Here is a 15249-nt window from a genome sequence, read left to right on the forward strand (position 1 = left end):
GGATCAAAATCAATTTGATTGTTGTAAAAATTAGAGCCTGCTTTAGCTTAGGAACCACTGATGCTTCCTTTGGAGCCTCCTTTAGCCTAGGAACCACTGATGCTTCCTTTAGAGACTCCTTTAGCCTAGGAAACACTGATGCTTCCTTTAGAGCCTCCTTTATCCTAGGAAACACTGATGCTTCCTTTAGAGCCTCCTTTAGCCTAGGAAACACTGATGCTTCATTTAGAACCTCATTTAGCCTAGGAAACACTGATGCTTCCTTTAGAACCTCCTTTAGCCTAGGAAACACTGATGCTTCCTTTAGAGCCTGCTTTAGCCTAGGAACCACTGATGCTTCCTTTAGAGCCTACTTTAGCCTAGGAAACACTGATGCTTCTTTTAGCCTAGGAAACACTGACGCTTCCTTTAGAGCCTCCTGTAGCCTAGGAAACACTGTTGCTTCCTTTAGAGCCTCCTTTATCCTAGGAAACACTGATGCTTCCTTCAGAGCCTCCTTTAGCCTAGGAAACACTGATGCTTCCTTTAGCCGAGGAAACACTGATGCTTCCTTTAGAGCCTCCTTTAGCCTAGGAAACACTGATGCTTCCTTTATCCTAGGACACACTGATGTTTCCTTTATAGCCTCCTTTAGCCTAGGAAACACTGATGCTTCCTTTAGAACATCCTTTGGCATAGGAAACACTGATGCTTCCTTTAGAACCTCCTTTAGCCTAGGAAACACTGATGCTTCCTTTATAGCCTGCTTTAGCAAAGGAAACACTTTTTGTCTCTGGCTCCTGTTTCACAGACCTTCTTACCCTCATGTTCTCAGGTGGTTCCCGTCGTGGCTCGGATCCTGACGGAGATGTTCTCCGGAGAACTCAGCTGGTCCACAGACAGCATCCGCCTGCAGATCTCCAACCCTGACGTCAAGGACCAGATGGTGGAGCAGTTCAAGGAGCTCCAGAGGCTCCTGCAGATTCAAGACATCCAGGGGCCCTAGAACCTCCATGTCTCCTAGAGAAACACACTCAGGGGCCCTGGAACCTCCATGTCTCCTAGAGAAACACATCCAGGGGCCCTGGAACCTCCATGTCTCCTAGAGAAACACAGTCAGGGGCCCTGGAACCTCCATGTCTCCTAGAGAAATACACTCAGGGGCCCTGGAACCCCTATGTCTCCTAGAGAAACACTCAGGGGCCCTGGAACCTCCATGTCTCCTAGAGAAACACACCCAGGGGCCCTGGAACCTCCATGTCTCCTAGAGAAACACACTCAGAGGCCCTGGAACCTCCATGTCTCCTAGAGAAACACACTCAGGGGCCCTGGAACCTCCATGTCTCCTAGAGAAACACACTCAGGGGCCCTGGAACCTCCATGTCTCCTAGAGAAACACACTAAGGGGTCCTGGAACCTCCATGTCTCCTAGAGAAACACACTCAGGGGCCCTGGAACCTCCATGTCTCCTTGACAAACACAGTCAGGGGCCCTGGAACCCCTATGTCTCCTAGAGAAACACTCAGGGGCCCTGGAACCTCCATGTCTCCTAGAGAAACACTCAGGGGCCCTGGAACCTCCATGTCTCCTAGAGAAACACACTCAGGGGTCCTGGAACCTCCATGTCTCCTAGAGAAACACACTCAGAGGCCCTGGAACCTCCATGTCTCCTAGAGAAACACACTCAGGGGCCCTGGAACCTCCATGTCTCCTAGAGAAACACACTCAGGGGTCCTGGAACCTCCATTTCTCCTAGAGAAACACACTCAGAGGTCCTGGAACCTCCATGTCTCCTAGAGAAACACAGTCAGGGGCCCTGGAACCTCCATGTCTACTAGAGAAACACACTCAGGGGCCCTGGAACCTCCATGTCTCCTAGAGAAACACATCCAGGGGCCCTGGAACCTCCATGTCTCCTAGAGAAACACACCCAGGGGCCCTGGAACCTCCATGTCTCCTAGAGAAACACAGTCAGGGGCCCTGGAACCTCCATGTCTCCTAGAGAAATACACTCAGGGGCCCTGGAACCCCTATGTCTCCTAGAGAAACACTCAGGGGCCCTGGAACCTCCATGTCTCCTAGAGAAACACACTCAGGGGCCCTGGAACCTCCATGTCTCCTAGAGAAACACACCCAGGGGCCCTGGAACCCCCATGTCTCCTAGAGAAACACTCAGGGGCCCTGGAACCTCCATGTCTCCTAGAGAAACACACCCAGGAGCCCTGGAACCTCCATGTCTCCTAGAGAAACACACCCAGGGGCCTTGGAACCTCCATGTCTCCTAGAGAAACACTCAGGGGCCCTGGAACCTCCATGTCTCCTAGAGAAACACACCCAGGGGCCTTGGAACCTCCATGTCTTCTAGAGAAACACACCCAGGGGCCTTGGAACCTCCATGTCTCCTAGAGAAACACACTCAGGGGCCCTGGAACCTCCATGTCTCCTAGAGAAACACACTCAGGGGCCCTGGAACCTCCATGTCTCCTAGAGAAACACACTCAGGGGCCCTGGACCTTGCCCCTGTGAACACCAGGACTCTAACTGGGGTTTATTTCCCCCCCAACAGTCCCTGTTTGCCAGCGGTTCCACAACCAGGAATTCATGCTCCTTTCGTTAAAATCTTCACAGCTTGATGAGTTGAAATTGACGCTGCTTCAAACCTGCTTGTCCGTAACATTTAAAGAACTCTGAAAATACACTGACTTATGAACTAAGAAAGAAGTTTTGTTTTCTTTACACTGGAGGTTGTTTATCAGCAGCTACACTGGATTAAATGTGTTGTGTGTGTTACAAATGTGATGCGACTCTTGCTGTGGTGTGGCTGGTAAACCCCCCCCCCCCCCCCCCCCCCACGGGTCAAAATGTGTATAAATGTGAATATTGAGGCAGAGGGAAGCTGAAAATATCTCCCAAAGGCATCAAATTACAGATGACACATTCCCTTGAAGTCAAACAAAATTGGGATTTATTTACATATTTAAATAACAGAAAACAAACAACAGGCTCCCAGAAAATGGCGTCTCTGGTTCACCATCGTGAAGCTCTTCTCTTCTTCTGTTGTTTTGCTTTCTTCTCTTGTCTTCTGGTCACAAACTTCTTTCCTTGTCCCAAATCTGAAAAACAAAATGTGTTTTGTGTTAAACAATGCTGGTTAAACAGCCCATCAACCAAGGTTAGTGCAGCTCTCTAGTTAACTAGATATAAAATAAAGCCCATCCAACCGATCCAGTCACTTTTCAATGATGAATAACAGCTTGTCTTGTCATTGAGGTGCTTACTTGGATTATTGTTGGGCTGGTTCTTTTCCGTCGGGTTGGAGGAGCAGTCAGAGGTCGTGACCTTTGTCTCCTCTTTATTAGGTTGTGGTGATCTTTAGTAAGCAAGAAGGAAAATTGTTAGTTTCAGTTCAGTTAGTCTTTTTCTTAAAATACTAAAACTCCTCAGAGCGGTAGAGTTTGGACAAATACCTGTTGACAGAGGCTGGAGGTTGTTGTGGGACATCTTGTGCCGGGGCCTGGTCCTTCTTGTTCAGGTCAGACTGACTATATTTGGACCAATATTTGCATCCGGGCCAGGTGATGCTGGCAAGTAGTGGCTCAATATAGTCAAATTCATAAGAGCTGCAACTGTTGCACTCCTCCATGGGTTTGCTGTAAGAGTTCACATTGATAGAGAAACATATCAGGTCATTACACTCAACAGCTTGCAAAAGCACAATGATGTTGAATATTTGTAACACTTGGCATCTATTGTATTGGTCTGTTTGTTTAAAAACACTCAAAATCATCAGAGATAAAGTTTGGACAAAATACCTGTTGACAGTCTCTGATTGGTCCAACTCCTCCAGGTGCTTTTCAGTGGTTGAAGTCTTTTCTTCACTGCAGGTGATGCTGGAAAAAAGAGGCTGAACGTATTCATATTCATAAGAGATGCAATCGTCACCCTCCACCACCTGGTTGCTGTTGGACCTGGTGATGCTGGCAAGAAGTGGCTCAATATATTCATCCTCCTCAGAGCTGCAATCATCAGAGAGAGAAACATTACAGGTCATTACACTCAACAGCTTGTAAAAGCACAATGATGTTAAATATGTGCAACACTTAGCATCCAACTCATCATTGGGTCTGTTTTAAAAGACCAAATCATCAGAGAAAGGAGGTTGTGACAAATACCTGTTGACAGTCTCTGCAATGGCCAACTCCTCCAGGGGCTTTTCGTTGGTTGAAGACTTTTCTTCACTGAAGGTGATGCTGGCGAGAAGAGGTTGAATATATTCCTCTTCCTCAGAGCTGCAATCATCACAGTCCACCACGTGGTTGCTGCAAGAGTTCACAGTGGAAAATAAACAATCATTATACAGCTTGCAAAAACACAATTATGTTAAATATGTGTAACATTGAGCCGCTATTTCATGTGTTTGTTTGTTTAAAAAGACTCAAAATCATCAGAGAGATGACGAGAGGACAAATACCTGTTGACAGTCTCTGATTGGTCCAACTCCTCCAGGTGCTTTTCAGTGGTTGAAGTCTTTTCTTCACTGCAGGTGAGGCTGGAGAAAAGAGGCTGAACGTATTCATATTCGTAAGAGATGCAATCGTCACCCTCCACCACCTGGTTGCTGTTGGACCTGGTGATGCTGGCAAGAAGTGGCTCAATATATTCATCCTCCTCAGAGCTGCAATCATCAGAGAGAGAAACATTACAGGTCATTACACTCAACAGCTTGTAAAAGCACAATGATGTTGAATATTTGTAACACTTAGCAGCTATTGTATTGGTGTGGTTGTTTTAAAAGACCAAATCATCAGAGAAAGAAAGTTTTGACAAATACCTGTTGACAGTTTCTGCAATGGCCAACTCCTCCAGGGGCTTTTCACTAGTTGAAGACTTTTCTTCCGTGAAGGTGATGCTGGCGAGAAGAGGTTGAATATATTCCTCTTCCTCAGAGCTGGAATCATCACACTCCACCACGTGGTTGCTGTAAGAGTTCACAGTGGAAGATAAACAATCATTACACAGCTTGCAAAAGCACAATGATGTTAAATATTTGTAACACTTAGCATCTATTGTATTGGTCTGTTTGTTTAAAAAGGCTCAAAATCATCAGAGAGACGACGAGAGGACAAATACCTGTTGACAGACTCTGCGAGGTCCAACTCCTCCACGTGGTTTTCTTCAGGTGAAGCCTTCACTTCTGGAGAGAAATCTTTTTGCACCGAGGGAAACCCATGGCTTGTTCTTTCCTTGCCATTTTCCACCTCTTCATGCAGGTCCTTCAGCCCTTTTTCCAGACCACTGATTTTCTCCTGCTTGTCATTCAGATTTTTGAAGTACATCGCTGCAACTCCCCTCACCTCTGCCGCGAGGGACTGTCTGTTAATTGTGGGAGCGCCACAAATGTACTGTAAAACACAAGCAAAGACCATCATTAGACCTGCTCAATTTAATTTTTGCCTCAGTTACCTTAGAAAACGTTATGGTCTTCAATCTTCCTGTCATTTCATTTACATCCAAAATGACGTGGTTCTACTAGAAATACTTGTATTTAACAACAACTTACATTCAAAATCTGGACCACTCCGTGAAGCACATTCCCCTCTCCGGTCTCCATCTCTGGAAGCTGTGGTGGTACCGTCAAGTTGTTCATCGTGTTGTAACGACAATCTGCAGCAAGTATTTGGAATAATATATTGTCAATTTGTCACAGAAAATTGACAGTTGGTAAGGTCACCAAATGTACTTTTTTGCATTCAACTCACAGTTTTGACGGAAATAGAGAATGTTGTCTGCAATCAAATCCTTGAAAGGAATCTCGCTGTGGATGAAGTCTCTCAGAGATTCGCTGTCGCGTGTCTCACAATCGCTGGAGGGTGAAGAACTGGAAATGGAACTGGAAATAGAACTGGAATCTGGAGTGAAACAAGTGACTGCCAACGCTGAACGAAGCTGATCCGGACTGAAAGGAAAAGGCCAAATGGGTTCTATATGCTGTCTGTCCTTTGATGTGTCACAAATGGATCAAAGTGATAAAAGGTCCTTTGATGTCCTCCACGAGGCTCCTCCCCCACGAAGCCCCGCCCCTTGAGACTCCTACCAACGAGGCCCCGCCCCCTCGAGGCTCCTCCCCCAGCCACTCCGAAGGGCTGGGGGAAATTGTTGCCAATCCTATTGTTTATTTGTATAATATTCTGCTGTTTTTAACTCTTCTATTTTTATTTTTGTCTTTCACGTAAAGCACGTTGGCTTCAGCCACAGCTGTTTTAAAGTGCTACATAAATAAAGGACTTGACTTGAAAGAGACTTGAGTTTGATATATCAATATTGGAAACTTGACAGATCCGTGAATGGTTTAAGCAGAAATGTCAAAAATTAACTTCATTCCAAATCACTCAGAAAAACAACTTCTCCCTCTCTGTCCACTAAAAAATGTCTTGAGTCTTAAACCAAGTCCAGTGATTCTGTCATTATACTGACTGTTCTCTTGCTGGCAAGCTAAATACTTCTGGAGCACAGAGATAAATCTAGTCACACACTCAGGTGCACGGTTTATTGTTTATGTGGTTCAAAATCAATTTGATTGTTGTAAAAATTAGAGCCTGCTTTAGCTTTGGAACCACTGATGCTTCCTTTAGAGCCTCCTTTAGCCTAGGAAACACTGATGCTTCCTTTAGAGCCTCCTTTATCCTAGGAACCACTGATGCTTCCATTAGAGCCTCCTTTAGCCTAGGAAACACTGATGCTTCCTTTAGAGCCTCCTTTATCCTAGGAAACACTGATGCTTCCTTTAGAGCCTCCTTTAGCTTAGGAAACACTGATGCTTCCTTTAGAGCCTCCTTTAGCCTAGGAAATACTGATGCTTCCTTTAGAGCCTCCTTTAGCCTAGGAAACACTGATGCTTCATTTAGAGCCTCCTTTATCCTAGGAACCACTGATGCTTCCTTTAGAGCCTCCTTTAGCCTAGGAACCACTGATGCTTCCTTTAGAGCCTCCTTTAGCCTAGGAAACACTGATGCTTCCTTTAGAGCCTCCTTTAGCTTAGGAAACACTGATGCTTCCTTTAGAGCCTCCTTTATCCTAGGAAACACTGATGCTTCCTTTAGAGCCTCCTTTAGCCTAGGACACACTGATGCTTCCTTTAGAGCCTCCTTTAGCCTAGGAAATACTGATGCTTCCTTTAGAGCCTCCTTTATCCTAGGAAACACTGATGCTTCCTTTAGAGCCTCCTTTAGCTTAGGAAACACTGATGCTTCCTTTAGAGCCTCCTTTATCCTAGGAAACACTGATGCTTCCTTTAGAGCCTCCTTTAGCCTAGGAAACACTGATGCTTCATTTAGAACCTCCTTTAGCCTAGGAAACACTGATGCTTCCTTTAGAACCTCCTTTAGCCTAGGAAACACTGATGCTTCCTTTAGAGCCTCCTTTAGCCTAGGAACCACTGATGCTTCCTTTAGAGCCTCCTTTAGCCTAGAAAACACTGATGCTTCATTTAGAACCTCCTTTAGCCTAGGAAACACTGATGCTTCCTTTAGAGCCTCCTTTAGCCTAGGAAACACTGATGCTTCATTTAGAACCTCCTTTAGCCTAGGAAACACTGATGCTTCCTTTAGAACCTCCTTTAGCCTAGGAAACACTGATGCTTCCTTTAGAGCCTCCTTTAGCCTAGGAAACACTGATGCTTCCTTCAGCCTAGGAACACTGATGCTTCCTTTAGAGCCTCCTTTAGCCTAGGAACCACTGATGCTTCCTTTAGAGCCTCCTTTAGCCTAGGAACCACTGATGCTTCCTTTAGCCTAGGAAACACTGATGCTTCCTTTAGAGCCTCCTTTAGCCTAGGAAACACTGATGCTTCCTTTAGAGCCTCCTTTATCCTAGGAAACACTGATGCTTCCTTCAGAGCCTCCTTTAGCCTAGGAAACACTGATGCTTCCTTTAGCCGAGGAAACACTGATGCTTCCTTTAGAGCCTCCTTTTGCCTAGGAAACACTGATGCTTCCTTTAGCCTAGGACACACTGATGCTTCCTTTAGAGCCTCCTTTAGCCTAGGAAATACTGATGCCTCCGTCAGAGCCTCCTTTAGTCTAGGAAACACTGATGCTTCCTATAGAGCCTCCTTTAGCCTGGGAAACACTGATGCTTCCTTTAGCTTAGGAAACACTGATGCTTACTTTAGAGCCTCCTTTATCCTAGGAAACACTGATGCTTCCTTTAGAGCCTCCTTTAGCCTAGGAAACACTGATGCTTCATTTAGAACCTCCTTTTGCCTAGGAAACACTGATGCTTCCTTTAGAACCTCCTTTAGCCTAGGAAACACTGATGCTTCCTTTAGAGCCTCCTTTAGCCTAGGAACCACTGATGCTTCCTTTAGAGCCTCCTTTAGCCTAGGAAACACTGATGCTTCCTTTAGCCTAGGAAACACTGACGCTTCCTTTAGAGCCTCCTTTAGCCTAGGAAACACTGATGCTTCCTTTATCCTAGGAAACACTGATGCTTCCTTTAGAGCCTCCTTTAGCCTAGGACACACTGATGCTTCCTTTAGAGCCTCCTTTAGCCTAGGAAATACTGATGCTTCCTTTAGAGCCTCCTTTATCCTAGGAAACACTGATGCTTCCTTTAGAGCCTCCTTTAGCTTAGGAAACACTGATGCTTCCTTTAGAGCCTCCTTTATCCTAGGAAACACTGATGCTTCCTTTAGAGCCTCCTTTAGCCTAGGAAACACTGATGCTTCATTTAGAACCTCCTTTAGCCTAGGAAACACTGATGCTTCCTTTAGAACCTCCTTTAGCCTAGGAAACACTGATGCTTCCTTTAGAGCCTCCTTTAGCCTAGGAACCACTGATGCTTCCTTTAGAGCCTCCTTTAGCCTAGAAAACACTGATGCTTCATTTAGAACCTCCTTTAGCCTAGGAAACACTGATGCTTCCTTTAGAGCCTCCTTTAGCCTAGGAAACACTGATGCTTCATTTAGAACCTCCTTTAGCCTAGGAAACACTGATGCTTCCTTTAGAACCTCCTTTAGCCTAGGAAACACTGATGCTTCCTTTAGAGCCTCCTTTAGCCTAGGAAACACTGATGCTTCCTTCAGCCTAGGAACACTGATGCTTCCTTTAGAGCCTCCTTTAGCCTAGGAACCACTGATGCTTCCTTTAGAGCCTCCTTTAGCCTAGGAACCACTGATGCTTCCTTTAGCCTAGGAAACACTGATGCTTCCTTTAGAGCCTCCTTTAGCCTAGGAAACACTGATGCTTCCTTTAGAGCCTCCTTTATCCTAGGAAACACTGATGCTTCCTTCAGAGCCTCCTTTAGCCTAGGAAACACTGATGCTTCCTTTAGCCGAGGAAACACTGATGCTTCCTTTAGAGCCTCCTTTTGCCTAGGAAACACTGATGCTTCCTTTAGCCTAGGACACACTGATGCTTCCTTTAGAGCCTCCTTTAGCCTAGGAAATACTGATGCCTCCGTCAGAGCCTCCTTTAGTCTAGGAAACACTGATGCTTCCTATAGAGCCTCCTTTAGCCTGGGAAACACTGATGCTTCCTTTAGCTTAGGAAACACTGATGCTTACTTTAGAGCCTCCTTTATCCTAGGAAACACTGATGCTTCCTTTAGAGCCTCCTTTAGCCTAGGAAACACTGATGCTTCATTTAGAACCTCCTTTTGCCTAGGAAACACTGATGCTTCCTTTAGAACCTCCTTTAGCCTAGGAAACACTGATGCTTCCTTTAGAGCCTCCTTTAGCCTAGGAACCACTGATGCTTCCTTTAGAGCCTCCTTTAGCCTAGGAAACACTGATGCTTCCTTTAGCCTAGGAAACACTGATGCTTCCTTTAGAGCCTCCTTTAGCCTAGGAAACACTGATGCTTCCTTTAGCCTAGGAAACACTGATGCTTCCTTTAGAGCCTCCTTTAGCCTAGGAAACACTGATGCTTCCTTTAGAACCTCCTTTAACATAGGAAACACTAATGCTTCCTTTAGAGCCTCCTTTAGCCTAGGAACCACTGATGCTTCCTTTAGAGCCTCCTTTAGCCTAGGAAACACTGATGCTTCCTTTAGCCTAGGAAACACTGACGCTTCCTTTAGAGCCTCCTTTAGCCTAGGAAACACTGATGCTTCCTTTAGAGCCTCCTTTATCATAGGAAACACTGATGCTTCCTTTAGAGCCTCCTTTAGCCTAGGAAACACTGATGCTTCCTATATCCTAGGACACACTGATGTTTCCTTTATAGCCTCCTTTAGCCTAGGAAACACTGATGCTTCCTTTAGAACCTCCTCTAGCCTAGGAAACACTGATGCTTCCTTTAGAACATCCTTTGGCATGGGAAACACTGATTCTTCCTTTAGAACCTCCTTTAGCCTAGGAAACACTGATGCTTCCTTTAGAGCCTCCTTTCGCCTAGGAAACACTGATGCTTCCTTTAGCCTAGGACACACTGATGCTTCCTTTAGAGCCTCCTTTAGCCTAGGAAATACTGATGCCTCCATCAGAGCCTCCTTTAGCCTAGGGAACACTGATGCTTCCTTTAGCTTAGGAAACACTGATGCTTCCTTTAGAGCCTCCTTTATCCTAGGAAACACTGATGCTTCCTTTAGAGCCTCCTTTAGCCTAGGAAACACTGATGCTTCATTTAGAACCTCCTTTAGCCTAGGAAACACTGATGCTTCCTTTAGAACCTCCTTTAGCCTAGGAAACACTGATGCTTCCTTTAGAGCCTCCTTTAGCCTAGGAACCACTGATGCTTCCTTTAGAGCCTCCTTTAGCCTAGGAAACACTGATTCTTCCTTTAGCCTAGGAAACACTGACGCTTTCTTTAGAGCCTCCTTTAGCCTAGGAAACACTGATGCTTCCTTTAGAGCCTCCTTTATCCTAGGAAACATTGATGCTTCCTTCAGAGCCTCCTTTAGCCTAGGAAACACTGATGCTTCCTTTAGAGCCTCCTTTAGCCTAGGAAACACTGATGCTTCCTTTAGAGCCTCCTATAGCCTAGGAAACACTGATGCTTCATTTAGAACCTCATTTAGCCTAGGAAACACTGATGCTTCCTTTAGAACCTCCTTTAGCCTAGGAAACACTGATGCTTCCTTTAGAGCCTCCTTTAGCCTAGGAACCACTGATGCTTCCTTTAGAGCCTCCTTTAGCCTAGGAAACACCGATGCTTCCTTTAGCCTAGGAAACACTGACACTTTCTTTAGAGCCTCCTTTAGCCTAGGAAACACTGATGCTTCCTTTAGAGCCTCCTTTATCCTAGGAAACACTGATGCTTCCTTCAGAGCCTCCTTTAGCCTAGGAAACACTGATGCTTCCTTTAGCCGAGGAAACACTGATGCTTCCTTTAGAGCCTCCTTTAGCCTAGGAAACACTGATGCTTCCTTTATCCTAGGACACACTGATGTTTCCTTTATAGCCTCCTTTAGCTTAGGAAACACTGATGCTTCCTTTAGAACCTCCTCTAGCCTAGGAAACACTGATGCTTCCTTCAGAACCCCCACGTCTACTCGAGAAACAACCCCAGGGGCCCTGGAACCCCCACGTCTCCTAGAGAAACACACCCAGGGGCCCTGGAACCCCCATGTCTCCTAGAGAACTCCATCCAGGGGCACTGGAACCTCCATGTCTCCTAGAGAAACACACCCAGGAGCCCTGGAACCCCCATGTCTCCTAGAGAAACACACCCAGGGGCCCTGGAACCTCCATGTCTCCTAGAGAAACACACCCAGGGGCCCTGGAACCTCCATGTCTCCTAGAGAAACACACTCAGGGGCCCTGGAACCTCCATGTCTCCTAGAGAAACACACTCAGGGGCCCTGGAACCCCCATGTCTCCTAGAGAAACACCCCCAGGGGCCCTGGAACCCCCACGTCTCCTAGAGAAGCCCATCCAGGGGCCCTGGAACCTCCATGTCTCCTAGAGAAACACACCCAGGGGCCCTGGAACTTCTATGTCTCCTAGAGAAACACACCCAGGGGCCCTGGAACCCCCATGTCTCCTAGAGAAACACACCCAGGAGCCCTGGAACCTCCATGTCTCCTAGAGAAACACACCCAGGAGCCCTGGAACCTCCATGTCTCCTAGAGAAACACACTCAGGGGCCCTGGAACCTCCATGTCTCCTAGAGAAACACACCCAGGGGCCTTGGAACCTCCATGTCTCCTAGAGAAACCCATCCAGGGGCCCTGGAACCTCCATGTCTCCTAGAGAAACACACTCAGGGGCCCTGGAACCTCCATGTCTCCTAGAGAAACACACTCAGGGGCCCTGGTACATCCATGTCTTCTAGAGAAACACACTCAGGGGCCCTGGACCTTGCCCCTGTGAACACCAGGACTCTAACTGGGGTTTATTTCCCCCCCAACAGTCCCTGTTTGCCAGCGGTTCCACAACCAGGAATTCATGCTCCTTTCGTTAAAATCTTCACAGCTTGATGAGTTGAAATTGACGCTGCTTCAAACCTGCTTGTCCGTAACATTTAAAGAACTCTGAAAATACACTGACTTATGAACTAAGAAAGAAGTTTTGTTTTTTTTACACTGGAGGTTGTTTATCAGCAGCTACACTGGATTAAATGTGTTGTGTGTGTTTCAAATGTGATGTGACTCTTGCTGTGGTGTGGCTGGTAAACACCCCCCCCCCCCCCCCCCCCACGGGTCAAAATGTGTATAAATGTGAATATTGAGGCAGAGGGAAGCTGAAAATATCTCCCAAAGGCATCAAATTACAGATGACACATTCCCTTGAAGTCAAACAAAATTGGGATTTATTTACATATTTAAATAACAGAAAACAAACAACAGGCTCCCAGAAAATGGCGTCTCTGGTTCACCATCGTGAAGCTCTTCTCTTCTTCTGTTGTTTTGCTTTCTTCTCTTGTCTTCTGGTCACAAACTTCTTTCCTTGTCCCAAATCTGAAAAACAAAATGTGTTTTGTGTTAAACAATGCTGGTTAAACAGCCCATCAACCAAGGTTAGTGCAGCTCTCTAGTTAACTAGATATAAAATAAAGCCCATCCAACCGATCCAGTCACTTTTCAATGATGAATAACAGCTTGTCTTGTCATTGAGGTGCTTACTTGGATTATTGTTGGGCTGGTTCTTTTCCGTCGGGTTGGAGGAGCAGTCAGAGGTCGTGACCTTTGTCTCCTCTTTATTAGGTTGTGGTGATCTTTAGTAAGCAAGAAGGAAAATTGTTAGTTTCAGTTCAGTTAGTCTTTTTCTTAAAATACTAAAACTCCTCAGAGCGGTAGAGTTTGGACAAATACCTGTTGACAGAGGCTGGAGGTTGTTGTGGGACATCTTGTGCCGGGGCCTGGTCCTTCTTGTTCAGGTCAGACTGACTATATTTGGACCAATATTTGCATCCGGGCCAGGTGATGCTGGCAAGTAGTGGCTCAATATAGTCAAATTCATAAGAGCTGCAACTGTCGCACTCCTCCATGGGTTTGCTGTAAGAGTTCACATTGATAGAGAAACATATCAGGTCATTACACTCAACAGCTTGCAAAAGCACAATGATGTTGAATATGTGTAACACTTGGCATCTATTGTATTGGTCTGTTTGTTTAAAAACACTCAAAATCATCAGAGATAAAGTTTGGACAAAATACCTGTTGACAGTCTCTGATTGGTCCAACTCCTCCAGGTGCTTTTCAGTGGTTGAAGTCTTTTCTTCACTGCAGGTGATGCTGGAAAAAAGAGGCTGAACGTATTCATATTCGTAAGAGATGCAATCGTCACCCTCCACCACCTGGTTGCTGTTGGACCTGGTGATGCTGGCAAGAAGTGGCTCAATATATTCATCCTCCTCAGAGCTGCAATCACCAGAGAGAGAAACATTACAGGTCATTACACTCAACAGCTTGTAAAAGCACAATGATGTTAAATATGTGTAACATTGAGCCGCTTTTTCATGTGTTTGTTTGTTTAAAAAGACTCAAAATCATCAGAGAGATGACGAGAGGACAAATACCTGTTGACAGGCTCTGATTGGTCCAACTCCTCCAGGTGCTTTTCAGTGGTTGAAGTCTTTTCTTCACTGCAGGTGAGGCTGGAAAAAAGAGGCTGAACGTATTCATATTCATAAGAGATGCAATCGTCACCCTCCACCACCTGGTTGCTGTTGGACCTGGTGATGCTGGCAAGAAGTGGCTCAATATATTCATCCTCCTCAGAGCTGCAATCATCAGAGAGAGAAACATTACAGGTCATTACACTCAATAGCTTGTAAAAGCACAATGATTTTGAATATTTGTAACACTTAGCAGCTATTGTATTGGTGTGGTTGTTTTAAAAGACCAAATCATCAGAGAAAGAAAGTTTTGACAAATACCTGTTGACAGTCTCTGCAATGGCCAACTCCTCCAGGGGCTTTTCATTAGTTGAAGACTTTTCTTCCGTGAAGGTAATGCTGGCGAGAAGAGGTTGAATATATTCCTCTTCCTCAGAGCTGGAATCATCACACTCCACCACGTGGTTGCTGTAAGGGTTCACAGTGGAAGATAAACAATCATTACACAGCTTGCAAAAGCACAATGATGTTAAATATTTGTAACACTTAGCATCTATTGTATTGGTCTGTTTGTTTAAAAAGACTCAAAATCATCAGAGAGACGACGAGAGGACAAATACCTGTTGACAGACTCTGCGAGGTCCAACTCCTCCAGGTGCTTTTCTTCAGGCGAAGCCTTCACTTTTGGAAAGAAATCTTCCTGCACCGAGGGAAACCCATGGCTTGTTCTTTCCTTGCCATTTTCCACCTCTTCATGCAGGTCCTTCAGCCCTTTTTCCAGACCACTGATTTTCTCCTGCTTGTCATTCAGATTTTTGAAGTACATCGCTGCAACTCCCCTCACCTCTGCCGCGAGGGACTGTCTGTTAATTGTGGGAGCGCCACAAATGTACTGTAAAACACAAGCAAAGACCATCATTAGACCTGCTCAATTTAATTTTTGCCTCAGTTACCTTAGAAAACGTTTTGGTCTTCAATCTTCCTGTCATTTCATTTACATCCAAAATGACGTGGTTCTACTAGAAACACTTGTATTTAACAACAACTTACATTCAAAATCTGGACCACTCCGTGAAGCACATTCCCCTCTCCGGTCTCCATCTCTGGAAGCTGTGGTGGTACCGTCAAGTTGTTCATCGTGTTGTAACGACAATCTGCAGCAAGTATTTGGAATAATATATTGTCAATTTGTCACAGAAAATTGACAGTTGGTAAGGTCACCAAATGTACTTTTTTGCATTCAACTCACAGTTTTGACGGAAATAGAGAATGT

This window comes from Blennius ocellaris (assembly GCF_963422515.1).
Source record: "Blennius ocellaris genome assembly, chromosome: 13".
Classification (NCBI taxonomy): domain Eukaryota; kingdom Metazoa; phylum Chordata; class Actinopteri; order Blenniiformes; family Blenniidae; genus Blennius; species Blennius ocellaris.